This window comes from Pelodiscus sinensis, unplaced genomic scaffold, assembly GCF_049634645.1.
Source record: "Pelodiscus sinensis isolate JC-2024 unplaced genomic scaffold, ASM4963464v1 ctg53, whole genome shotgun sequence".
Lineage (NCBI taxonomy): Eukaryota > Metazoa > Chordata > Testudines > Trionychidae > Pelodiscus > Pelodiscus sinensis.
The window spans coordinates 309,315-322,812 of record NW_027465900.1 but is presented as its reverse complement, the minus strand read 5'-3'; the positions used below and the strand labels follow the sequence as shown (position 1 = coordinate 322,812).

Here is a 13,498-nt window from a genome sequence, read left to right as displayed (position 1 = left end):
TCATAAAATGTGCTCAGAGACAGACAGAGGGGAAAAACCAGGGCAATGAAGAAAGAGCTAGAAGAAGAAGAAAAAAGCCTAGAAAAGTGCTTGTCTTCCTTGGGGGAAATTCCTGGAGAAATCGTTTAACCCCCTTGGCAGTTCTCGATCAGTCTGATACCCTCTGTTGGTTTCTTCTAAGTTTTACTCATCTCTAGTAGCAGGCCACGGGCTCCGAGAATGAATCAACACGCTACCCACTGCAATATTTCCAAAGCCACTTAGCTAACTGCTGCCAGCTGAAAATTTCCACCTGGAACATCTAGAAGGATGACCTTTGGCGAAAGGTGACGAGCCAGAGATAAAGGCTTTGTAGACTCCCATGCCGTCCAGCGGCTCATGCTGATGGATTGTACGAAGCCACAGACGTTCATCCGCGTGGCTCGGATGACTAGGGAATGTAAGTTATGCCTACAACCAGGCATTTCATCCTCTGCCTCTAGCATTATAAGCACCTGAGCACAGATGGGTCTGCTATCTGTTCTGGGATTACATAAGATGCTGACAGGCACCAGATGATGATGGCAAATAAGTGCGGGAGGTGGCAATATCAGGATTGTCAGGAGGGAAAGAATTATTGGCCATTTTCCTGTTCCTGGTCACAGGGCACTAAATTCCACATACAATAACATTCCATTCCAACAGGCAGATGCCAGCTAACTAGAACGTGCAGTGGTATCCTTGGGGACGGAATGAACAGCTATGCGTTTCTCAAGAGGTGCAAATTAAACAAAAGTGCAACAGGAAAAAGATGTATTAAAAAGCCCTTGCAAACCTCTGTGGTTTGGGGGCGGGGGGAGTAGCTGAAAAAGTGACTAGCAAAATCTGCCCTGCCCCATTCCCTGACCACTGCATTGTGGGGGCTGCAGTGAAGACTCGTCAGAACAGAAAATAGCTGGACTTTTAAAAAGCAGAGGCCTGACCCTGCAGCAGGATCTGAAAGCATAGAAACCTGCCTGCATGTGGGTGCAGCCCCATGGAGCCATTTGTAGGCCTGAAGCCCATCCGGATACCATGAACAGACTGCGTGTCACTGCCCTTCATCTCTCTAGCAGCTCTCTGCATAGGCCCCTCCCCTCCCCACCTCCAAATAAGTCCTGTGCCTGTTGGGAGCCCCACTGAAGCCATGGGGCCCTGCTCATGCCAGGCACCCAAAGGACCAAGACATCACTCAGGGTGGGGGGATGTGCAGCTGTCATAATCAGGAGTGCTGACCCGTACCTGGTGACTAAGGGGTTAACTCTGTCCCTAGCCAGGTATCTGGTCAGCCAATAATAATGCAGGTAGGAATTTCAAACTGGGACAAAGGAGTCTTTATCTTTCCCTCCTTTGTCTGAAAAGCAGAGCGAAGGAGATGGGAGGCCCATCTCTTTCCAAGAACAGACTTCTTATGATGTGTAAGTAGGGCAAAGTTTAGACAGTCCATCAGGATCTGATGTTTCTCCTGGTTTGGGAATTTGGAACTAATGTCTGAGCTGTTAAGTGTGGGGTTTTTTCCCCCTTTTGTAACTAAAGTTTTAGCCTAGGGATTTTCCCTGAGTATATCAATTGGTGGCTCTTCTCATATAGCCACTTTACTATGCTTGCAAGTGTAGTTTTGTTTTGATAATAAAAGTTTTTCTTTTTCTAATTCACTGGTACTGGTTGATGTGTGTCCTGAAAGGTCTGTCTGTGGCTCCCCTCTGTTTTTCCCAATTCCAAGCAAAATGGAGGTTGGGGCGGGGGAGAGTTTTACCTTAGGGAGGAGGTTTCCCAAGTGACCTCTTCCCTGGTTTACTTGGAATTACCTAGGTGGTGGCAGCAGATTTCCCAGTCTGGGTATTAGGATTTGGGGGGGGGGGGAGAGAGAGAAGTTGTTGTACCAGAGCCTGTAGAGGCAAGGTTTTGGAGTGCTCTTGCAGGCCCCCACTTCTTCATTCGTCGTGCCAGAGTAGGGAACAGCGCTGACAGCAGCTAAAGCAGCAGCTCACTTATGTGCCCTCTCCATTTGTTTCCCCAGTGGTTTCACCACCCCTTAGCAAGGCCCACCCCAGTGGAGGTTCCCCCAGCGAACAGGAGTACATGTGAATTAACCAGTTATTCCTCTCTCATGCCTGTCCTCAACATAGAATCAAAGCGCTGTCCTGCTGCTGCAGCACCGCCAGCTTGTTTGTACTCATTAGCACAAGCTTATCTGGCACCGGGTGCCTAGCAAAAAGCACTCACCCTCACGCCTAATCCAACAGACCTCAGCAGCCAGTGCTGCACCCCGCGTACACATGACATACAAATTCCCTTTGCTGGCTGGGGAACAACGTTCCAGCCGAGTTTGTTTTTAACACACTCGGATTTCCAAGGCTACGTCTAGATTGCAGGTTTCTTTTGGAAGAAGCTTTTCCAGAAGAGATCTTCTAGAAAAACTTTCTTCAAAAGAGAGCGTCCACACAGCAAAAGTGCAACGAAAAAGCGATGTGCTTTTTTGAAAGATAGTGTCCACGTTGATTGGATGCTCTCTCACATTTAAGTTGTGATTAGTCTAGACAGAGTGGCCACTAGGGCACCTGTGTTATTTCCTGAAGGCCTCTTCTTTTGAAAGAACTCCCTCTTCTGTGTCCACACACACACCTTTTTCCAAAAAAAGCTTTTTCGGAAAAAGGCTTCTTCCGCCATCAGAAAAACCCCTCCATTCTTTCAACTTTCTGTTGAAAGAATGCAATAGCAACATGGACATAAGGGTACTTTTTCCAGAAAAGTGGCCCTTTCCCCAGAGAAACACTGCCGTGTAGACATACCCTGAGTGGAGAAAATGTAGAAGTCCAGCCAATATCAGGAGTAGAGCTTTAATGAGTGTGCACTCGATGGCTGAAAGGTCTCCCCGAGTCTCATTCCAGTTTAACACTGTTTCTTTAGGAAAGAAACAAGAACACAAGCCCATGCTGCCATTTCAGCCATGCACATAGGGTATTAATGGAAGTCACCAGGCAGTGTTACTTCAGATGGCCTTGCTAGTTCTAGGCATCTGGAGGAAGAGGAATTAGATCTGGGAGAAATGCTCATTGTCAGCTGTGATGCTCTTCTTTCTTAGATGCTGCAAAGACTCCTCTGCCTAAACGCCTGAAGAAATCATTAAACTGGAGCCCACAAGTGTTATTCCTTTCCTAGGCATCCCATGAGAGAGACCGGTCTGGGCATGAGGCGTGAGGGGAGGGAGAAGGGTCTGGGTTTCAGTGAGATGTGTAATTAGTTTGTAAAATGAGAAACAGACCAAATGCTGGAGACCTTTATGCCTTGATCTAGAGTCCCTGCTCGCTGGGAGGGAGGGAGGGAGGGAGGGAGGGAGGCAGAGAGTGGAGAGCTTTTTGTTTCCTTTTGTTCATGCCGGAGGCAAAATTCCTTGTGCCGCAGCTAAGGCAGCCGGATTGCTGCATCGGGGAATATCGATTACGTGAAGACATTCCACATTTCTCAAATCAACCTTGAATGCAGCCCTTGCTCCAGAAGAGTCTGTCTCCCACAGAGCTGGTGGCCGGCAGCACACCAGGCCCAAGGAGTTAAGTCCCCATCCCTCCCCCAGCTCCAGCCTGGGGGGAAGCTCAGAGTGGCAGACTGTTCTGAACTCCAGGACTCCGTGACGTTCGCTCCTCCGGCTGTCTGAGACGGGCACAAAACACCTGCACCTCAGGCAACGCATACCTCAGGAGATGCTACTGTCGCTAGAGCCCCGGGGATCAGGCAGCAAGCCTTCCTCTTCGTGGCCTCTCCCCAGCCAGGCATCTCTGCCTCCACCTTTCGCAGGGGGAGGACTGAACAGGCCATAAGGAAAGAAGGGGGCAGGTATTAGTGGGGCTCTGAGGCTAGTGGGAGCCAGCTCCCCGCACTGGAGATGACAAAAGATAGCAGAGGATACAAAATTGCTCAAAATGACGGTCAATGCTGATAAACACACAGTGGAAAACAACCCCAACGGTAACGCACAACGGCGAGGTTAAAATTAGTGGAGTCAACATCAGGGCTGTCCCTAGGTGGGCCTGAGGCAACCCCACGCCTCCCGCGCAGGCCAGACCCCACCCCTGCCCCTGCCCCACTCCATCCCTTCCCCCAAACGCTGCTTCTGCTCCAACCGCTACCCTCCTCTTTCCACCCCTCCTGTCTCCATTGCGCCCCTTCCTCCAATCCGCTTCCTGCGCAAAGCGAGCCAGGGAACTACCAGTGGCCTGGTGCGGTACGGCAACAGGGGCCTGGCCCTCCCCTCACGCACCACAGCAGTGGGAGCCAGGGAAACCCAGCAGCCTATTCCGCTCTGCCGCCCTCCCAACCCACTGCTCAGCCTTGCTTGGGTGGAAGGTAGCGGCGTGTCCCACCCCACGCTCCCCTGAGTGACACCAGGCTTGGGGGGACAGGTGGGGCTGGGGGGCTCCTTTTCCCACCACCACACGGAAGCAGAGTGTGGCGGGTTTGGAGGGTGGCAGCTCCAGCTCCCTTTGGCAAGGTGAGCATGGTTGGGGGGGCCTGCTGCTGCCACAGGCCTCACCCTGACAATCCCCTGAGCTCGCCGGCTACCAGGGGGATCCAAAGGACAGTTAAAGTGGCTGCCTGGGGGCTTCCCAAAGCGCAAGGCCTGGGGAAGCCACCTGAACCGCCAGCTCTGGTCAGTGTGGGAACGTCTCTGAAAAGACCTGCTCAGCGTGCAGCAGTCACTACGGGAAACGCTAACAGAACGGGAGGGGCCATTAGAAAGGGGACAGACAATTAGACAAAATTATCAAAATGTCACTCCATACATTTCCTATCTACTCAGCTCCAGTACCGTGTTCAGTGCTGGGTACCCCATCTCCAAACACGATCTATTAGAACTGGAGAAGGGTCAGAGAAGGGCAACAAAAAAAGATGAGATGCATGAAGCAGCTCCCATAAAAGGAGCGATTAAGAAGCCTGGAAGTGAGCAGCTTAAAAAAAGGAGAGAGACGAATAAAGGGGGATGTGATAGAGGTCTATAAACTCATGAATGTCATTGAGAAAGCAACTAAGGAAGTGTTATTTACCCCTTCACAAAAGATAAGAATCAGGCTCATCCAATAAAATTCATAGGTAGCAGGTTTGAAATATTTCCTTTAGTTTTTTTAGGCAGTGCACAGTCAATCTGTGGAACTCCTTGCCAGGGGATGTTGTGAAGGCCAGGATTACAGCTGGGTTGGAACAGTTTCAGATGGGCAGCCGTGTTAAGTTTGTAACTTCAAAAATAAAGTGCCACAGGATTACTCATCGGCTGAAAAGAGAATGAGATAATCTCGGGGAGGATAAGCCCAGGATTGGCTGTTCATTAAAATGGTCAGGGACTCAAGCCCATGCTCGGGGTATCCATAACTCTCTACCTGCCAGAAGGTGGAGGACAGGGGATGGATCACTAACAGCCCTGCTCCATTCACTCCCTGGGAAGCGTCTGGCACTGGTCACAGAACAGCAGGTGCAATGGACCCCTGATCCAAGCCAGCCTGACTGTTCTTATGCACAAGGTAACTGAGTGCCTCAGGGGTGAGACGCCACAAGGTGAAATGCAGGTGACAGAGCCAGGAGGGGGATAGTAATGCAAGTTACTGGGACAGCTGCAGGGGAGCACCCCTAGCCCAGCTGGCTCTCCAGGGATGGGGCAGCTGGGGAGGCAGAGCATCTCCAAGGACTGCAGAAGAAACTGGGTAACTCGTCCTGCAGGATACCAGGGGCAGGGGAGACTTTGCTGACCACAGTCCCTGCCACCTCTCAGAGCAGAGCAGCAGTGGGCAACTGAGATCGGTAAGTGGGCCACCATGAGTGGCCCTCCATCTCAGTGAGCTGCATGTACCCCCCCGAACCGCCTCTCTGCCCTCGCACACTGGAGCCCCGCACTTCCCGCTCCTCCCCCTCCCTCCCTGCACTTCCTGCTCCTGCCCTTCCCGCACTTTCGGAGGAGCAGAGAATCGGGGGATGTGTGGGGGTGACTCCCGCGCCCCAGTGGCAGACCAAGAAGAGGGGCCAGTGGGGGAGGGGGCTGACGGAGGATCCACAGGTCGCTGGAGGAGAGGAAAAGGTGAGCTGGGGCCTGGGACCTTGAGAGAGAGACATTTTTACTGACTTCAGCTAGGAAAGTTACTGTGCTCATTGTTTTTAGCGCAAAACCATGTGAAAGGGGCACGTGGTGACACTTGGCAGCTTTGATTCAGAGCTGTCGGAGGGTGTGAAATGAACCAGAAGCCTCAATGTGAAACTCAGTGGGTGAGAATCCACCACGCCACATGGATGATAAAATATTCGCCCAATCCACTGCACTGGTGCCGTGCTGAGCATGCTGCGGGTCGGCGCGGGTGGCAAACAGCTTTGCTTAGCGTCTGGCCTGGGAACGCCTGGAGTGAATTATAGGCATAAGTGATGGCAGGAACGACCCGGGGGCTGTGTGTGCTGTGCTCTCACTGGGCTGGAACACAACGGAGGACACACCCGGGAAAAAAACGTAATTGTCTGGACTGCAGCAGTATAGGCCTGTTCCCTCGCAGCGAACGGATCCGTGCACCACCCAGTGCTGGCACCAGAGTGGCATTTCAACGGACTAGCTGCTCCAGGCGTTGAGAGCAACCATGGTCAGGGCTGTCTTTGTGAAACTACAGCGCAGCATGAAGCAAACCTCCCCCTTAATCCGCCCAAGGGCCAAGCCGCTACTGGTTTGGTCAGAGATCACTGGACCACGGCCCTTCTTCAAACCAGACAAGGAACTCAACCGTGGCTCTGCAGAACAATCGTCGCTTCCTTCCCCTCCCAGCGTGAATGGCTGAGGGACCGGCATCTGCCCGGCCTGCGCCCACCAGGGCAGGCAGAGCGAGGGGCAAACTGGGTCGGAAGCCAAAGCCATGGCTGCACAGGCAGGGTCTGGATGCAAGCCCCAGCACAGGTCTCCCCCGTTGTATCTTTGCGGAGGGGAGTCAATGGGGTGTTCTCAGGCGCTCAGTCTTCTGCGTCCCAGAGGCAGGCTCCGTTGGGTCACACGACGGGCCTGCTCCTGCTGCCTTTGCACGAGCACAGCTCGGACGGAAGAGGCTCCCTTGTGCGGGAGCAGCGGCAGAGGCGCTAAGGGCTTACAGCTGCAGGTCACCGACGAGGCGAGTGCTCGCAGGGCAGCTAACGGCGTGAAGGCTGGTTTGGTTCCCCGGGACAGAGGAGCCACCCCCTTGCAGGGTAATGGCACCGTGCCGATGCAATGCCCTGGCCAGCCCGCCAGGCTGGGAGAAGCCTGCCCTGGACATGGCTGTGCGGAAAGCATGTGCCGTGCAAGCTGAGTGGTCTCGCCAAGACCCTGCACATCCCAGAGCGGAGAGGCTGGAGGGGGGGAGCCAGGCTTGGTGACATACAGACTTGGAGCAGAGAGGTAGGAAGCAGCTGCAACAAGTGTTACTGCAGTACTCCGGCTGTAGCAGGGGCTACCGCCTGGCTCAATCTGCCATGTGCCCTGCCTGAAGGTTGGTGGGGAACGTTCCCCCCGGGACTGGCCTTGTGCCAACCTTTCTATCTTCGGGTTCACCCGAGGCACCAACATCCCCCTCCTCAGGCCCCCTCTGGGAAGAGTGGCTAGAAATGGGCTTCTGGGTCCCATAAGCGAGCGGGACGTTGGGAAGGGCTCCCCTGAATTGGGGCTTGAGGGAAGAAACCGTGAGCTTGCCCTGGGCTGCCATACACTTTAGTAAAACAGGTTCTTATCAGACGCGGAGATGTTGGAACATGCCAGTTCCACGTAGCCTTTAAAAAAGTCAAGTCTCGGCACTCAGAGCACTCCAAACAGACTTTACTCACTCACTTTTATCGAAGGCTACGTCTACACAACCAAGTTTTGTTGGCAAAACTTCTGTCGACACCCAGAATTTGACCCAAAAAAAAGCCAGAGGGGCTCACACTTGCTCCCTCGGTCCACAGATCATGTCCACATGGGGGGCCCCCCATCACTGACTGTGAGCAATGCATTGTGGGTAGGAGTCCCATAGATCAGTGTTGTGGCAAGGAAGAGCTGATCCCTGCGTTTCTTAGGATTCCTGCCAAGTTCTCCCACAGCCTTCTCAACAGCTGGGAGTGGCATCAGGAGTAGCTCTGTGAGCTCTCTGTGCTAAGGAGTGTCAAAGCAGCACAGTGTCTGTCCTTTTCCCGGTGCAGTGGCAGTGTGCCTGCCACTGTTTCTAGTGCACGGCAGAACAGAAGCAGTCCAATCATTTGTTCTTTGTTCCTTCCCCAAAGAGAACAGCTCACTCAGCTGTCAGATACATCCCAGAGCTTTGAAAGGAGGCGATCCAGCCCCTCCCCCCCATCAACCCCTCCTCCCAAGTTTTGCTTTTATTTTATTTTTGTTTCTCGGACCTGGTCAGTTTTTTTTGCTCAACAAGTTTTGCTGCTATTGGGGGGGGGGGGTGAGGATTTCTCAAAAATCAAAAAGGGGGCGTGATGCTGAGAAGTTTGGGAACCGCTGCTCCAGAGCTTGTGTCCAGGATAAAAACAGCTTCTCTGATTTGTGCTGGCGATGGAGCGGGCAGCAGTGACGAGAAGCAATAAACTGCTCGGAAGGGCCTGTGGAGGCAGGAAAAGGGAATAAGGGAATTTGTGTGCAGCCATCTTGGTCTTGTTAACAAGAGAGCAAGAGTCAGGCTAAGTCTGTGGCCTGACAACGCAAGATCTGTAATTAGACGCTGCCTTTGCCTCTTGCCTCCATACGGAGATAAGGATAGAATGCTGACTCTGGCAGGGACCTTGAGATAAGGAGCATCTGGGTGGAACTAAATAACTGTTAGCCACTGGTGTTTGGAATGGGAAGGAGACGAATTGTTATTGTTATTGTTATTATATTTAATAGACAGTATATAAACTGCTTCAGAATTGCTTGTATTCGAAGATCTGCCTCAGTGAGGGGGGGGACTCCCCCCCTGTCCGAACCAGTTTTTCCCTTGCTGCAGCTCGTAATAAAACTGCCTCTGGCTACTTGTTGCTACAAACTCAGAGTGAGGACAATGTTTTCTTCCACAGGCCCTTAGTAGCTTCTGTAAGGAGTCGGGACAAGTCGCCCGGAGAGCCCGTCCCCTCCCCCACCTGGGGCGCTCCTTTTCTAAGCGAAGAGGGATGCGTCCTGCCAGAGGCGTCCACAGGACCGACTGGTCTGTAGCTGACTTACCAGAGAGCCCCCACCCGCCTCAGGGCTCACTCAGAGCTGGATGAAGTGGCTGCAGTAAGTCCATGCGCAAAAGCGGATTGCTCTGCCCTGCCAGGCTGGAGCCATCACCTCCTCCTTCCTCTGCCCCCAGCCATGGCCGTGGCTGGAGAGCCAGCAGAACGGTGTCTTGCCCATCGCTAGCGACGTCGGCTTTTGGTTGTACAGCCCCAGAACCCGGACACAGCCGGGAGAACTTGGGTCGCAGGCCCTCTAGTGCCAGGGGCCCTGGCTGACCTGTTACGTGTGCAGACCAGAGCGTCTCCCTGGAAATCGCTCTGCTGCCCCCCAACCCAGCTGGCACTGCATTATTCTCCCAGCATTTCTCACGCCCTGCTCGGTAATACCAACGTCCCCTGCACCCCCTCACCCAGAACAGCCTTCGCCTGGTCTCCCAGCGCTGACTGCCAGCCGCGAGCTGCACCAGGCCTCAACCCTCGCCCCCGTGGGAAGCGGGACAGTGGGGTAGTCAGCCGGAGGGTTCCCAACCAATTCCAGCCTAGGACTGCAGTTTGCCTCTGCCCAGGGAGATTCACAAAGGCCAGTGTCAAGCGCACACGCGTCGGGGTGCTCCGACTCCCAGACACCACGGCGGAGAGGGAGCGGCGCTGCCAGGGCCTCTCGCGATGGCATTAGCACCGCTGTGTGAGAGGGAGCGTGGGGAAGCTAATGCAGGCTCAGGCTGGCGTCCATTTAAACCACTCATGCCTGCGCGTGGGCCCATCTCTCAGCTCTAGCCAGCTCACAGGCCGGAGCTGCGATCCCGAATCACGACACAGAGATTGGCATTTAACCAGCTGCCTTTTACAGCGGGGCTTTTAGGCCTTCTTCCTTCACAGCATCGCAGATTTTTAATTAAATAGGAGATTTTTCTAAATTTGCCCCTTTTTAATTGAATGTTTGGATTAATTGTCTCTGAGATGTGATGCTTCCTGGAGATAAATTAACAAGGAAGTTCAAAGGGAAGAGCTGACAGCAATAATTATCAAATTAAAGCCAGTTCCATACTTGGGGGAAAACTTTCTGCTTTGATAGGCAGGAGAGTGGGAAGCAAAACTTGGGAGACAGAGAAGCCAAAGTCGAAGAGACTGCTGCTCGGCGGGGGCAAAGCCCGGGGTACTGGAATACAGGGTGCTCTAGAGGCCTGTGTGCATCACAAGGGGGAGAAACACAAACTGGACTGGCCATGTCCTCTCACTCTGGACAGTCTGTGGCGGTTTGGCCGTATTCCGCCTGCCAGCCCTAATGGCTGTTCGACCCTGGAAAGCCGAGCTGCAGCAAGCGGCATTGTGGGGTCCGCAGGCAGCGTCCCAATGACGTTCAGATCCAGCAGGTGCCGCTGAGAAGCAAAAAGCAGATCCCCCTTACCTGCCAGCCCTGCCAAGTTTGCCTCTCCAGTGCCAGGCTGTTTGGGCTCTCAGGTGGTGCAAGTTCAGTTAGACCAGAGACACTCGTGTAACCCCATTGCCCCCCATACCTACCCCCCAGCACTAGCAGGCAGAATGGACTGGCCGGCGGCACGCGACGGACTGGCCGGCGGCACGCGACGGACTGGCCGGCGGCACGGGATGGACTGGCCGGCGGCACGGGATGGACTGGCCGGCGGCACGCGATGGACTGGCCGGCGGCACGGGATGGACTGGCCGGCGGTACGTCTTTCTCCTTCATGAAGAACATGACAGAAAAGTAGCCACCAGTCAGTCAACACAGGACGTTCAGTGCTAACCTCCTGAGAACGTTCCACGTGCTCTGGAAGTCGTAACTCCGTCCTCAGGGCACATTCGTAGGTGGCTCTAGGCTATATTTTGCACAATAAGTGTAGGGAGGGAAAGTCCGGTTACTCCGAGCCCTGCTGCAAGTGCTGTTACAGAGCATGAAGAATTCACTTTGACGAGACAGCAAGTGCTTGGTCCTGCAGCAGTGCAGGTTTGGCTGGGAGAGCCCAGCAAGTCAGACCGCTGCCAGGAGAGAGGAGACCATCCCGCTGGCCCAGCAACCGTGCCAATGCGCACCATGTGGCAGCACGGGTCCCGTGGCCGAGAGGTCAGAGCCGGCGCAGTCCCGCTCGGGCGCCTGACGAGCTGACAAAGAGAAGCAAGCCCCGCTCGAGAGAAACAGCAGCACCCCGACTGTCAAATGGCTACGCCCTGAAAGAGCCTCCTCAGGCGCTGGCATTCCCAGCACGCGCCACAGCCCCGTCGTATTGAACCGGAAGAGGGGGATTTCGCCAAGAACCCTTCTGGCTCAGGAGAGAATGCCAGGAGCAGATTTCCCTTCTCAAGTCAATCGGTGGTCCCACATTTCCATGGCGGCAATGAAAGCGGTTCTGTCCCTGGCTGTGGTTCCATGGGCTGAGACCACGGCTGTTTCTGGGTGGGAAATGGTTCTCCTCTCCTTCCTTCCCCCCGCCCAAAGGAGATGGTTTTTATTAATATTCCCATCCTGAATTGTGACGTCAAGAGCACGGCTCTCTGGAAGCAGGAGTCGTCACAGGGGTGTTGTGGATGGAACGGGGGCCAAGACTCCACCTTCTGCTCTCTCATCTACTTCTTTGAAATTCATCCTCCCCAAGTTAATTTGAGCTCTACTCACTGTGTTCATCTGCTTTGCCTCGCCCTGCTGGCAAGTCTTAGCTGCCCACTGCCTCCCTGTGAAGCCTCAAACACACAGAGACATTGGGCCTTCCTCTGTTCTGCTCCCAGATGTTACAGGATAAACCGATCCTCCCTTCTTCAGCACAAAAGGGCTCGTCAGGGCTGTTCCCCACTCTGGCACTTTGAGTGCTGAAGGTGGGACCCACAAAAGATCTTAAATACCTTGCCTCTCTAGGCTCTGCTGACACAACACTCCCCAGAGTCACGGATTCATTGCCCCTGGGAGACAGGCTGCCACCATCAAGTGAATTAAGAAAACCCCTGGAAACCAGGAAGAAACACTCGCGTGCCTTCCCCAGGGTACCCCACGCTCTTTTGCCACAAGACAGCTTGAAAAAAAAAGAAACAAAAAACACAGAAAAGAAAGTGTCTCTCTCATAGCTGCCCTCCCAGGCTAGGCAGGTGCCCACACAGGCCTCCTGTTGCCTTACAAGACACTAGAATCAAATAAGCACCTTAAAACAGGCAATTAAAAGGTACACTGGATAAAGCAGACTTGGTTGCCAGGTGTTACAGAGCAACTGAGAAAAGAGCAGATTAAAACACGGAGAAAAAATGGAATCTGGCACAGCTTAGGTGTAGTGAGTGAGGGGGGAGGGAGGCACATGGGTTTCACACAAAACAAAGACAATGACCCTCATTGCGACTAAACATACATTCCCTTCTCTACTCATGATCCACACAAAGCAACAGCAGCCAGGTATCTGTGTGCAGCTGAAATGTCAACAGCCTTTCCCGCTGGCTTTCCGCCACACCCCCTTGCTACCTGAGTCTAAGCCTTTAGGCACCAGATGCTAGCCAGCTCCCCTCCTATCCATGGTTATCAACAGCCTGTTCTTTTTGCGGCTGCAGGGCTGTTTCCCCAGACACTGGGGACAGTTCTTTAGTTTTGCTTCAGGATTTCCTCTGACCAATGTTACCTTAAAACTGACACTCTCCTCCCACCTCTTGCCCCATGTCGAGAGGTGTCTGGCCTGTGCGTGTTTATTAGTTTTCCTCATCCCCTTCCCCTTTGTTTATAATCTCGCAGTCTGTAAGCTCGGCAGACCCGTACTCTCTTTGGGTAGCACCTGGTTCCAGAAAGCCCCACTCCGCTTTGGGCCCGTACGCCCTCCTGCAATACACATAATGAATGAACACCGACTCCCGCCATTCGCGCCCTCCCCATGGGAGTCATCGACAAGCAACACAGGACCGCGGCTTTCAGCATGTACTTACATTCTCAAGAGGCGCCTGCTGGGCTGGCAGCATGGTTTAGTTGCTGAATGCATTCGTTTGGATTCCGCCTTTCCCTATAAAAGCAAACACGTTACTGTTAAAACCACGGAATCGTTGTAAGTACTTTAGCGAGTCACCTGTAAGACAGCGCATGACAGTAGCCATAAAGTTATTTTACATCACTGTAGGAAAACTCGAGCCATTAAATTTCCAGCCCTGTGGTAATTATCTGGAGCAGAAATTAAGTGGCAAAACATGGGGTTTTAAAGCAAGCACATGACTGGTGGTTTATCCCAGGAAAACTAGAGCTTTTGACAATGGGGAGAAGGGATGGAGGGGGGATAAATTAGGTCCCAGTCCTGAAGCTTTTACTCATGAGATTTTGTTGATTTCAAAG

General features: G+C 53.3%; 1 protein-coding gene across 9 annotated transcripts in view; it reads right to left on the bottom strand.

The window, feature by feature from the left end:
* LOC102462937 (5-hydroxytryptamine receptor 2A) overlaps positions 1 to 13,498 on the bottom strand; it is a 437,076-nt gene that overhangs the window by 288,316 nt on the left and 135,262 nt on the right. For 8 of the 9 annotated variants that reach the window (XR_012899282.1, XR_012899283.1, XM_075916247.1 and 5 more), the window contains one exon: positions 13,102 to 13,175. The gene's annotated coding sequence lies outside the window, so the exon portion shown is untranslated. Of the gene's footprint in view, positions 1 to 10,944; positions 11,887 to 13,101; positions 13,176 to 13,498 lie in introns of those variants that run through there. The other variant, XR_012899284.1, reaches the window with a different exon arrangement.